Here is a 12,890-nt window from a genome sequence, read left to right as displayed (position 1 = left end):
ATTGAAGTTATGTTTTAATTGTATCCCTATATTTCTATTTATATCTGTATTTCATTTCATTCCTTCATAAATTTGGATTAGTGGTTATCAAAGTGGTCTTCTCTTTCTTTGTTTTTTTGTGCATGTTCCCAACGAGGTCGAGGTATAAGGAGTTAAGGCTTGAACTGGTGGAACCTTTGCAAGACTGGCCTCACCAACCCAGATGGTCTCCCATGGCGGAAGAAAAGAAAGACAAGGGAGCAAGAGATCCTTTCAAAATATTGCTCGAAGAATCCCTCAAGTGACAAAAGAACTTGATGATGGTCAACTTTGCCCAGATCCTTCGACAAGTACCTACAGGTGACACATCTTCATCCAACAATCAACCTGGAGGCACGACTCCATTTAAAGTATAGGTCAACTTTGACATTCTCATATTTGAAGGTGAGATAGATGTAGATGTTGTAAATAAATGGTTAAATTTGTTGGAAGGATATTTTTAGGTTCATGATTTTTCCAATAGGGAGAAGAATACTTTTACACTCCTCAAAGCCGCACGCCATGTCAAAGACTGGTGGGAAACCTACTGTGAGCAAAAGGTCAAGAGGGAACCCTCGCTGTTTTCAGTTGCAAACACTTGGAATTCTTTTTAAGATGCCATCAAGGAAGAATATTACCCTGTCGGGAGCTATGAAGATAAGTACATAAAGTGGACCACATTACGACAATGAAGGGACCAAGACATGTCAAAGTTGATCAATATTTTTCATACCCTTCACACAAAGTTAGGTATCAAGGATTTTGAGCGGCACTAGAAACTTAAGTACCACGACTGTTTACACAAATACATCGAGGACGAGATGGAGTTCATGGAAATCTCCTTGCTCGGCGCCTCCTATCGATATGCTGTCAAGATCGAGCATAAATTTAAATAGAAGAAGTGAGACTTTGGATCTGTGAATCTGAAGCAAGGGAAAGGTGCCCCCAAATCGCAGAACAAAGGACACTGCCAAGGTGGGGTGACCCAGGACAACCTGCCAAAGCCACAAGCAAAGAACAACATCATGAAGACAATGGACACATGAAAGTGGTGTGAGTTCCATAAGAGCCCCACTCACAACACAAGTAAGTGTCGAGCCAAGCAATCACTGGTGGCCGAGCTGAAGGCTTCAGATTCAGATGCATGTTCTGACTCTGATTTAGAACTCGACCAAGGAAATGATGATGTGGAATCCAACGTCACCATTGCCACCACCAAGATCCATAAGATTGAGCCCGAAGATCTAGAAGAAGGGGAGCGTCTTCTCGACTCACAAATGTGGGTGAAGGGGTCTCCACTGCAATTCATTTTTGAAAACGGGAGCCAAAATAACCTCATCTTAGTAGAGGTCATTAAGCAGCTGGGCCTACTAATCACATCACACCCACAACCATACACCATTGGGTGGCTCCACCAAAGACGAGACCTTCACATCAGCCAGCAGTTCCACCTTCCCTACAACATCAAACCCTTCACGGATGAGGTACTATGTGATGTTGCTCCTCTTGAAGTTTGTGATGTATTATTAGGCCAACCATACTTGTGGAAGCATCATGTTGTGTATGAGTTGAGGCTTCACACTATTATTATTTTTTGGGCAATAAGTTATACAGAATATAGGACGTAGCCCCACCTACCGACATCTCCTTAATCTATGCTAAGCAATGTAGTAATATCATCTCTCAGATTGGGAAATTTGTTTTCTTTTTGATTCGCTCTTATAGTAAGGGGAAGATCGTGGTCAAATCCATGGCCCCCAGGAAGGGTTCCTCCATGCAGTAGAAGTGGGTGGATAAGGTCGTGGAAGAATACAAGGACATATTCTCCTCATCTGCAAGGGTACCCTTGCGCTGTTAAGTCAAGCATTCAATTGATCTAACTCCCAAAGCACCTTTACCAAATGGGTCGATATACTGCTGCTCCATTTTGGATAATGAAGAGATAAAACGACAAATCCAGGAGTTGTTGCAAAAAGGGCACATCCAACCAAGTTCCTCATCTTATGGGAGCCTAATTGTGCATATATAAAAAAAGATGGGACGTGGAGGCTCTGCATTGATTACCGGGCACTATACAAAATCACTGTCAGGAACATGTATCCAATCCCATAGATTGATGACTTTATGGACCAGCTCAAGGGAGCCAAGTATTTCAACAAGATCGATCTGAAGTCTGGCTATCACTAGGTTCCAATAGAGCCCACTGATGTATGGAACCGCCTTCAAATCCAAGGAAGGCCTTTTTGAATGGTTGGTCATTCCCTTCAGGTTAAAACCTACCCCTGCTACTTTTATGAGGCTGATGGATGAAATCTCGTGGCCCTTCACCAACTCATTTGTGGTTATTTATCTAGACGACATCCTCATCTTTAGTAAGAGTTGGGAAGAACACTTGCAACACATTTGGTAGATCCTTCAAACCCTGTGACAACACAAACTATGTGCCAACTTGGAGAAATGCACATTTGGCATGGGCCAGGTCCAATATCTTGGCTACGTCATTGATGAGCAAGGCATGCATATGGATCTAGCTAAGATCCAAATCATTTGGGAATGGCCAACCCTGACCACTCTAACAGAGCTTCGCAGCTTTTTGGGCCTTGGTAATTTTATCAGAGGTTTGTGTTGAGATTCTCTCATATCACTTGGCGTTTGAGTTAAGTTACCAAGGACGAAGCGAAAACAAAGTTTGTTTGGTTCAGGTCCCAACAAAAGGCGTTTGTTGAGCTGAAGCACCGCCTCTTCTCTACACCAATACTCACATTTCGAAACTTGCAACGACCATTTGAAATTGAGATAGACACCTCTGACTATGCTATTGGTGCAGTTCTCACCCAACAAGGGCATCTAGTGGTCTGTCATGGTGAGACACTTTCCGACACCATTCATAAATACCCCACCTATGATAAGGAGATATACTCCATCATGTCGGATTGCCAACAGTCGAAACATTACATTCTGGGGAAGGAGACGGTCATACACACAGATCACCGACCCCTGCAGTTTATACAGACCCAAGGGGGGTTGCAAAATGATCGCCATCAGAATTGGTCCACATATCTACAACAGTTCCATTTGAACATCAAATACAATAAAGGCAACACCAATCATGTTGCAAATTGCCTCAATTGGCCACTGGTTGTAGCACTGACTACTGTTCTCAACTCTTGTGGCCACGAGACCTCTGGATGATCGCAACTATATAAAAATGATCTAGATTTTGCCACCACACACCAGATGCTAGTGGATATCATACAAGTTCCAAACTTCCATCTCTAGGATGCATTATTATGCTACCTAGGCCACTTGTGTGTTCCTTCAAGTGAGAGTGCAAAGCTGATTTGGGATGCGCACTACAGTTAGGTCAGAAGACACTTTTTTGTGGAGAAAATTGTGGCCATACTACAAAAGTATATTTATTAGCCAAATCTCTAACAAGATGTTGAAAAATACATCAAATCTTGCACTGCTTGTGCCATTTCCAAGCCAACTATTAGGACGAAAGGCTTGTATAATCCTCTGCCTACCCCTAGCCAGCCCTGAGAATCCATCTCCATGGACTATATGTCTGGTATCCCTTCTACCATTCATGGAAACTACTGTGTATTTGTGGATGTCGACAAATTTTCTAAGACGGCCATATTGGTTTCTTGCAAGAAGAGTATCACAACAAAGGCACTGCCAAACTTTTCTTTGAACGAGTGTGGGTACATTTTGGGATCCTGCAGACCATTAAATCTGATCGGTATAACAATTTCCTAAGCACGTTTCGATCGATCCTTTGGTCTTTGTTGGACACCAAGCTCACCAGGTCGATTGCATTCCACCCCCATACTGATGGCCAGATAAAGGTCGTCAATAGGTTGATTGTGCACATACTATGCATGTAATACTCTAACCATCCGCTAACCTAGGATGAGAGTCTCCCTTATGTACAACACAACTACAAAAAAGTTCTCCATAGCTTGACTGGCCACAACCCCTTTGAAGTCGGCTTGGGATTTCAACCATTATGTCCCCTTGACGTTGCAATGCCTTTTGCAACTACACATGAAGAATCTGCCCATGTTAAGTTCGAAGCTGATAAAGCCACCAGGTTTATTGAGCACATTCAACACATCTGCCAACAGGTTCCTGCCATCCTGGAGAAAGCTAATGCCAAATACAAACAACAACATGATCAACATTGGGTGCCCCATAAGTTTCATGTGGGAAAAAAAGTTTGGTTACATCTGCAGAAAGAGCACCTCACTAGAGCCTTACACCATCACCAAGGCTCTGGGAGACAATGTTTTCGAGCTCAGTATCCGCCCATTCCTTGGATTGCACCCATATTTAGCGTGGACTGCCTTCGTCCATACTTTCCACCATTGTTGGACACATCAGACATTACTGAGCAATTGACACCAACAGAGCTCGACCAGGACTGCAATAAAAAAAACCACAACTGATTAGATCAAGGACACACAGATCAAGAGCACTTACAAACAAAGGATCCAACTATATCAAGTTTTCAAAGCTGACCAACTCTTGCACTAGGCAAGTGGCTCACCAAGGACCAAGTTCAGCAGACGTTTTCCCATTTCATGGAGGCATTCAATGCAATGGGGACCATTTGTTATAGATCTGATATGAAAATATATGAAAATAATACCAATATACCCAATAACTGCAAATAATCACCAAAAAGTAACAAGATCCGAATATAGAAATGCTTCTTTATTGATCAAAACCTTTAAGGTAGGGCAATACCATACATTCACTCCTTAAGGAAGGAGAACACTCCACAAGCCATATGCCTGTTCATACAATAATCCTTGACACCCCTCAATGTGGAGTCTCTAGCCTCTATATAGGCCTCATATATACAATACCGTGGGTCATTACCATGGTTCCCTCAATACCATCTATCTAATACCATGGGATTATTACATTATTGTTAACTACTTGTGGTCCCTTACATGATATGGGTTAACCACCTTATTTATTGCTATTGCCCATCCCATTATTACATTATTCCTTTGGGTACCTCCCTTTATACCCCATATCATCCCCCCTAGGTATACTGCATTCCACCCCCCTTAACATGTTTCATCCCCAAAACATGGGAAGAACACAAATAATAAGGTCTACTCAAAATAGTAGTCCACTGGTACCATGCACGTGCATCTAGCCATCCAAGAGAAAAGTGAATCCTCGATCCAATTGGTGCCTCGCTCACTTGAGATGGAAGTTGACCGTCGTGGCTCTTCTGTGTTGATGTGTAGTAGGTGGAGCGCTGCTCCTCTCTATCTATCATGTGGGGTTTGTTGTCCTTGTGGCTAATTCGTTGCCATCTTGTTGGTTGTTTTCTTGCGGGGTGATGTGGGTGGTGATATGCTGAAGTTTTAACCAACAATGTATCTTTCTTTAATTCACCACCTAATGGAGCCTGAGTGGTATCTGGTACATGTTGTGGTGCCTGCTGTTATTTCTTATCTTCCAATATTACTTCAACCACTGAGCCCTCATCTGATGTATCAATACCTGTAACCTTTTCTGCTTCAACCTCTGTTTGTGTTTGATTGTCGACCATCAAATGTTCATCATCTGATGTGTAAGTGTCATTAAAGCTTTGGGCTTCTGCCTCCATAATCTCTGCTTGGGTCTTAATGGAAATATCCTGCAATGTAATTTTCTTCTTTTTATACCAGAGCTTCAGGAATTTCTTCTGCACATTAATATTGACAGTACCCACAGATTCCATCCAAGGATATCCTAAAACAACATCCATGTTATCCATATCTAAAGTATAAAAATCACCATGCAACACATACTTATCCATCGAAAGCTTCAAATCTTTATAAACTTGCACATCCTCATCATTAACCTGTGTGTTTTCAATGTGTTTTGTTGGCACTTGCAATTTTTTTGCCAAATTGACATTTATGAGATTTTGCTTGCAACTAGGATTTATAGACACAATGATCTTCTCCTTCTGAATCAATCCATGAACCTGCAATAAGGAGATACCAACAGAAAATAACCCTTTAGGTTTCTTGGTTTCCTTATTTCCTGTAAAAATAAAATCTTTGCTAAGTTGTGTGCCTGTCTGTGTGAGCTTAGTAAGAGGACCCACAAAATTAGATTTACGGTCAAAGTGGTCAAATAGATTTTGCGAACATCTGCCAAGTATTTGTCCTTCCATAGCATTTTTGATGACACTGCCACCATTTCCATCTTTCGTGGTCCAAGTACATGCTTCCCACACTTAGCTAAGTTGCATCATCTCTGATGTGATTCAATGTGAAATATTTCTCCATTTGTGCTAGCCATGTGGCGAAAATTTGAAATGGCCACAATTCCGTCAATATTGCTCAGAATCCCTATTATGACCTGTTTTCGGAAATGAAACAACCATTCTGCATCTTCTCGTGTGGTAGAAATCTCGATCTAGGCACTGGAATTTCAGATCCGCGCCGCAACTTTCAAGCTGTTACAAAAAATTGCTGAAAAAATAACTGATTTTAAATCAGTGATATCTCCCTCATCCGAGCTTCGATTCGACTGATTTTTTTTTTTTGAACTTGGTATTTTTTCACAAACAATCCAGATCTGCAATTATATTCTACAGATTTTTCACCAAAATGTACAGATCTGCTTCGCAAATTCGCCACCCCAAAAAATGTCTACAACAACACTGATTTTTAAATCAGCAATATCTCCTTCATCCAGATTCCGATTCGACTGTTTTTTTTCAAATTGAGTATTTTTTCACCAACAATCCAGATCTACAATTAGATTTTGCAGATTTTTCCCCAAATCATACAGATCTGATCTGCAGACTCGCCGCCCCGAAAAATGTCTGCAACACCACTGATTTTTAGATCAACGATATCTCCTTTATCTGGACTTCGATTCAGTCGATTTTTTTTTTGAACTTGGGGTATTTTTTCACAAACAATCCAGATCTACAATTAGATTTTGCAGGTTTTGCACCAAAATGTACAAATCTAATATGCAAACTCGCCGCCCCAAAAGATTCCTGCAAAAAATAAAAAAATTCTCCGCTTTGCCTAAAAAAGTGCTATGATACCACTTGTTATAGATCTGATCTGAAAATATATGAAAATAATACCAATATATCCAATAACTGCAAATAATCACCAAAAATAACAAGATTTGAATATAGAAATGCTTCTTTATTGATTAAAACCCTTAAGGTAGTGCAACACCATACATTCACTCCTTAAGGAAGGAGAACACTCCACAAGCCATATGCCTGTTCATACAATAATCCTTGACGCCCCTCAATGTGGAGTCTCTAGCCTATATATAGGCCTCATACATACAATACCATGGGTCATTAACATGGTTCCCTCAATACCATCTATCTAATACCATGGGCTTATTACATTATTGTTAACTACTTGTGGTCCCTTACATGATACAGGTTAACCACCTTATTTATTACTATTGCCCATCCCATTATTACATTATTCCCTTGGGTACCTCTCTTTGTACCCCATATTATTCCCCAGGTATACTACACCATTGCTTCCTAAAGGGGGAGGACTAATCCAGGTGGATATTGGTGGCCACTCGCCTATTCCACTTGGACCCCCACCATTATTTCTTTCAGGTTCCCTAATTGTAGCACTATTTACTATTTTTGGCAATTTTTTCGAGTCCTAAACTTATGGAGTTGTTTCGAGGCACTAAACGATGTTTTTTTGTTTAAAAATGGGCAAAACTAAAACTTATGATAGGGTTTACAATCAAAAGCTGTAGTCCTCAGATATATCTTTTTAACGAAGTATTGTATGAGTCAAACAAAGATCGCATGCCAAAGTTACAACCCTCAGAAGTTGATGTACCAATTTACCCTAAAGGGGCCCACAAACTTTTGGCGCTTCATGTCCTAGGGTATGGTTTTTGGATGTTTAGGGTTTTCCATTGTTTCTTAATAATAAATTGGCCTTCGAGCCTCATTATAACACAGTTCAAAAGGCACGCAGTTGCTACATCTCTTCTTAGAGATAAGCTACCATTACCTGAGCTAGTTTATTTCCATTTTGCATGTAAACAATTTTTAGTACTTTGTTATTGATGAATTGAAGTTCTGTTTTTGTTGTATCCCTTTATTCCTATTTATATATGTATTTCATTTGGTTCCTTCATAAATCTGGATCATTTGACTCTTGATCTAATATATTGAGGATGTTATGAGGCTATATCAATGTGTTTTGTGAGTGATTGGTGTCATGTTATGCATCTCCCTTTAAAAAAATTAAAATGCTTCAGTAGATAATTTGCTGTGTATTTGTGTACTGTGTGCAAGATTGTTTACGTTTCCTATGTAATTAATTGAATGATGAATGATGTATGCAAATAAACTAAATCCTGACATTATCTAAGCTCCCCTCTTACATTTAGGAAGTCTTGACATGCCTCAGGTAAGACTTTTCTCCTTCACAGAGGAATGAAAATGCCAAGTTACGCTAGACTATGATGGGGTCTTTTGTTGGCAACCAGTGGCCAAACCCTGGTTCTACATGACAAAACTTTCTGCCAACAATTTATCTTCAGGTAAATATTTTGTAAACAAACATTGAATTCTATGTATGTGGAATTCTTTAAATATGTTCTTATATTGTACTAACATTGCTTTAGTGGATTTCGATGTAATAGCTAACAATGTTGTGAAAAGAGGAAAAATTGGAGACCATTACTCGGTTAAAGGAGCAATAAGGTGATAGTAAATGTTTTTGCCCTTGCAAAAGTGTAAGGAATTAGAAAGGACAAGAATTTTAAAGGATTCATGTAAGAAAATTGTATGTATTATATGTTTTCTTTGAAGGGGGAAGAAACATATATTATCTATTGTAAGTTAGTTTTTACACACTTTTATTATCTTTATAAAACTTTTTATCAGTTTAACATTTGATATAAATATTAAAAATATTTGATTGTTTTTAATACAAACACAAAGCATCCTAGGCTTTAATTTCCTAAGAATGTTTTAAATGTAGTAGACATCTTGATGAGCAACTATTGATGGCAATGGAGTGGATGGAGAAGAAAATCATGATATTGGTATAATTAAGAATGCCAAGGTTAATAAATTTATCCATAACACCTTTGCTCCAATGAATAATAAGTTTGATGATGTTCATGATGTACCTCTAATTGCTAAGGCACACAAACCATATATGATGGTTTAAGGACAAGTCTTATCTCTACTTTTTTTTTGTTGGTAAACTTGAAAGTATTGAATACTTTGTCAAATACCTATCACTTAGAGAGCCTAAGGTATATAGTACAATTCTCCATACATGAGTATCCTTTGTTCAATTTTCTAGTGTTAATAGATTTATCCAAAACACCTTTGCTCTAATGAATAATAAGTTTAATGATGTTCATGATGTACCTCTAATTGATAAGGCACAAAAACCTATATGATGGTTTAAGGACATGTTTTAACTCTATTATTTTTTTGTTGGTAAACTTGAAAGTGTTGAATACTTTGTCAAATACTTATCGCATAAAGAGCCTAAGATATATAATACAATTCTCCATACATGAGCATCCTTTGTTCAGTTTTTTAGTGTTAATTTCATAAAGGATGCAATGTTGATGAATATTAAATATACTAATTTATTTTTGAATGTTGTTGATTCTTAAGCAATCTTCTCCTACCAATATCAAATAATTTACCTCACACATGTCAATAATTCTCTCTTTAAATAAAATATATAGGAATGTAGTCTCAATCCATTTATGCATGTCCTATTGATCATATTATATATTATGGATGATATGCAAGAAAGTTGGAATGCGCTCAATGTCAAATTAGTAAAAATCAATCCAATCACACAATAAATAAGTTGACCAATAAGGTTCTATGTCATATTTCCATAATTCCACTTTTCCTATGATTGTTTATGTGTAAAAACATAACACAAGTTATGGATTACCATGCGAGAAGAATTGAGAAGAGAAGAAAAGATGGTATCATGCAAATGTCTATAGATAATATTACATTTAGAGACATCAATGAAAAATGTCTGGTGTATAATTCATTTTATAAGATGTTTGTTAATGTAACATTTTTTTAATTAATCAATTTTATTAAAAGAGAAAATAAAACATGTATTTTGGAAATAAGTTTCAACATTTATTTGTAAATGTTACTAAAAATATTTTAAAATATTTATTCGTAAAGATTACTTAAAAATATTCTAAAATATTTTGGGGGTGTGCAGGTTAAATCTCTCCCTTAAACCTTATACCAAAATATGATAATATTAAAAATAATGGAACACCGACGCGCCTAGCGCTCCGTAGCCGAACCACTCACCACGATTCAAAGCAACGGTTAAAGGAAGAGCACAAACAAGGGTTAAATCTTAAGCCAGTTTGAAATAACATGCAAGAGCTAAAGACGAACGACCAGCGCTTTACAGACCTCATATATAATGCAGAATACGCTGAAAGGTTCCGAGCGTAAATAAGTCCAATAACTAAATTCACTGCAGGTAAGCTTGAATCTGTCCCTTCTCTTTTTTGTTTGTTCGATTTATGGTGGTTAATATATCAAATCTCAGTAATGACATTTGACACAGGTGGTTTTTAAATACCTATTTGGTTGAAACCTAGTTCAATTAACAGACTCCGGTTACCCATTTTCATTATACCACCGTAAAATATATTTTTCCTTTGTATTAGTTTCTGCATACATTTGCAATGGAAGTTCCTATACGAACAATTTTCCAACAGAGACCACGTTGTCCGCGATTTCAAAATGTATTTTTCATTTTCTCAATCACACATCCAGAATTGAGGAGTCTCTGTTCTATGGCTTCTTTCTTGTTCTGCCTAGGTTAACCAAGTTATCTGAATACAAAGTATTCTGATTTTTATATACACCCAGGGCACTTCTCTATAATTTTTACATATGAATTTGCGAAAACAAGGACTTATGACCATGGTAGCAAGATTCGAAGTGGGTACGAATACGAATTTGAATAAGATTCTACATGGAAAAATTACGTAACAAGAAAACCCACACAGCTTCAATAAGGAAATATACATCTCATACATATGAACTCAGTCAGGTAATCCACTTCATCTCAAAGATGTTTTCTATGTTCTAGGATTGAGGCAAAATCTTGTTCGGTAGCTACCCTTGAGGACAAGGGATATGATATTAGCTTCAGCAGACGTAAGGCTAACCTCCAACACTTAGCTTCTGGACGTAAGAAGCAGATAGGTGTGAGGGTGAAGAATCTCTACAAGTTGCAGGTAGAGATAAGTGCAACCTTGAGCAACAAGGCAGGGAGTGCACAAAGTGGAGAAGTGGTGGTTGAGCGAGAGTAGGATAGAGCTCTCAAGATGGAGACTCAGCGAGTATCTTAGTTTCAGGTTAAGCTAGTTGGCAGTTGGGCTGACCAGCAGGAAGATGATGATGATATTTATGGAATGCCAAAAATCCAATCAAAACATGATGGTGTTTGCCCTGGTTGTGAAAGTGGAAAGAAAACGAGAGGACCTTTTCCCTCTAGTAGTACCAAATTGTTGAATTTCCACGATCTTGGGTCTAAGTTAGAATCTTAAAATCTCTGATGCTACCAAACCAAGAATCTCAACAAGAACTACTTTGCATAGTGGAAAATATAAAGCAATAAATCATATATGCACAAGTATACACATTTTTTAACAAATATTGTACAATATTGTACAACCCAATCTTCATTATATTAAACCAATCTGAATAATACAACAGTCTATGGTATACAAGATACAATGACAAACTTCGCTGCAACTTCTATGTTGTATCTTGTCTTGCCGGTCCTTCACTCCTGTACTGCTCACTAGCTGCCCCTTAGTCCTTCAAAGGACAACACATTGAGACTCCAGGAGGGCTGCCACCTAACATTGCTGCAAGTCACTTCTGCTGCATGTACACAGGCTCATCAATCTGCTCTCTAGGCTGGCCACTTCTCGAGCTCCAATCTACCAGGCTAGTAGTCACTCTAGTCCATCAAAGTGCTGCACTTCGGCACCAATCTTACCCAACCTTTAGCTCCTCTTCGTCACTTCAAGATAGCTCGTCTAGGGCTACTTTGGGTAGCTAACATACTGCCCTCCACCAGGTCAATATCACTCAATACTACATTGCAAGATTTGCACCGATGAAGGCTTACGATCACCCAATCAAGCCTCCAAATTGGCTCCCACACGTTGCTCAACAACTAATCCAAATCCGGTCACAAATTATGACCCAACACAAATCACTAATGCTGCTCCAAATTTATTTGTAATTTGTTGCCCTTGATTGTTCTGGTTAGGGCACCTTGGGCACACTGCAACAACCCTAAAATATCCACTCAACAACCCTCAAAGATTGTGGCACACCTTCATGAGACACCTCCCTTAGCACGCTGTTGTTCTGGGCATATTTGAGCCCTCAATTCACCCTACGCAAGCCCTAACTGTGATGCTATGGCCTGCGACCTAGCACACAGTACTCCTGTAGCTTACGGCCAACACCATACAAGTATCCTGTCCACAAAACAATGCCCAAACAGATTTGTAATAGAGGTCTCCAACTCGGCCTACCCAACAAGTAACCTTGACCTCCTTCGAGCAGCTCGGTGCCTTGTTTTAGCCCTTAAAACAGTCGTGAACTCCTCGCTGCCCTAGCCTTTTCTTACTGCGGCTACCATAGAAGATTATCCTCCTTCAACGGGCTCTCCTTCTTGTGTGTGATGCACAAATGGATGGTCTTTATCACCCTCATATCACCTTCTATATAAAACGTCATCAGAAGGGGTTGTCCAACTGTCATACGCCTAAAACAACCTTAGGCCGACCTTGACACTTATGGTGTT

At 38.9% G+C, this 12,890-nt stretch overlaps 1 protein-coding gene across 2 annotated transcripts in view; it reads left to right on the top strand.

Moving 5' to 3' along the window:
• The first annotated feature begins 10,313 nt into the window (after nucleotides 1–10,313).
• The window catches only part of LOC149245285 (G-protein coupled receptor), a 278,843-nt gene continuing 276,266 nt past the window's right edge, over nucleotides 10,314–12,890 (top strand). Inside the window, exon 1 of one of the 2 annotated variants that reach the window (XM_089457738.1) lies at nucleotides 10,314–10,535. The gene's annotated coding sequence lies outside the window, so the exon portion shown is untranslated. The remainder of the gene's footprint in view (nucleotides 10,536–12,890) is intronic. The other variant, XM_089457737.1, reaches the window with a different exon arrangement.

Source organism: Pinus tabuliformis, chromosome 7, assembly GCF_031772625.1.
Source record: "Pinus tabuliformis cultivar Carrire ecotype Pingquan chromosome 7, CPIR1, whole genome shotgun sequence".
NCBI classification, from domain to species: domain Eukaryota; kingdom Viridiplantae; phylum Streptophyta; class Pinopsida; order Pinales; family Pinaceae; genus Pinus; species Pinus tabuliformis.
This window is presented reverse-complemented; position numbering and strand designations above follow the sequence as displayed.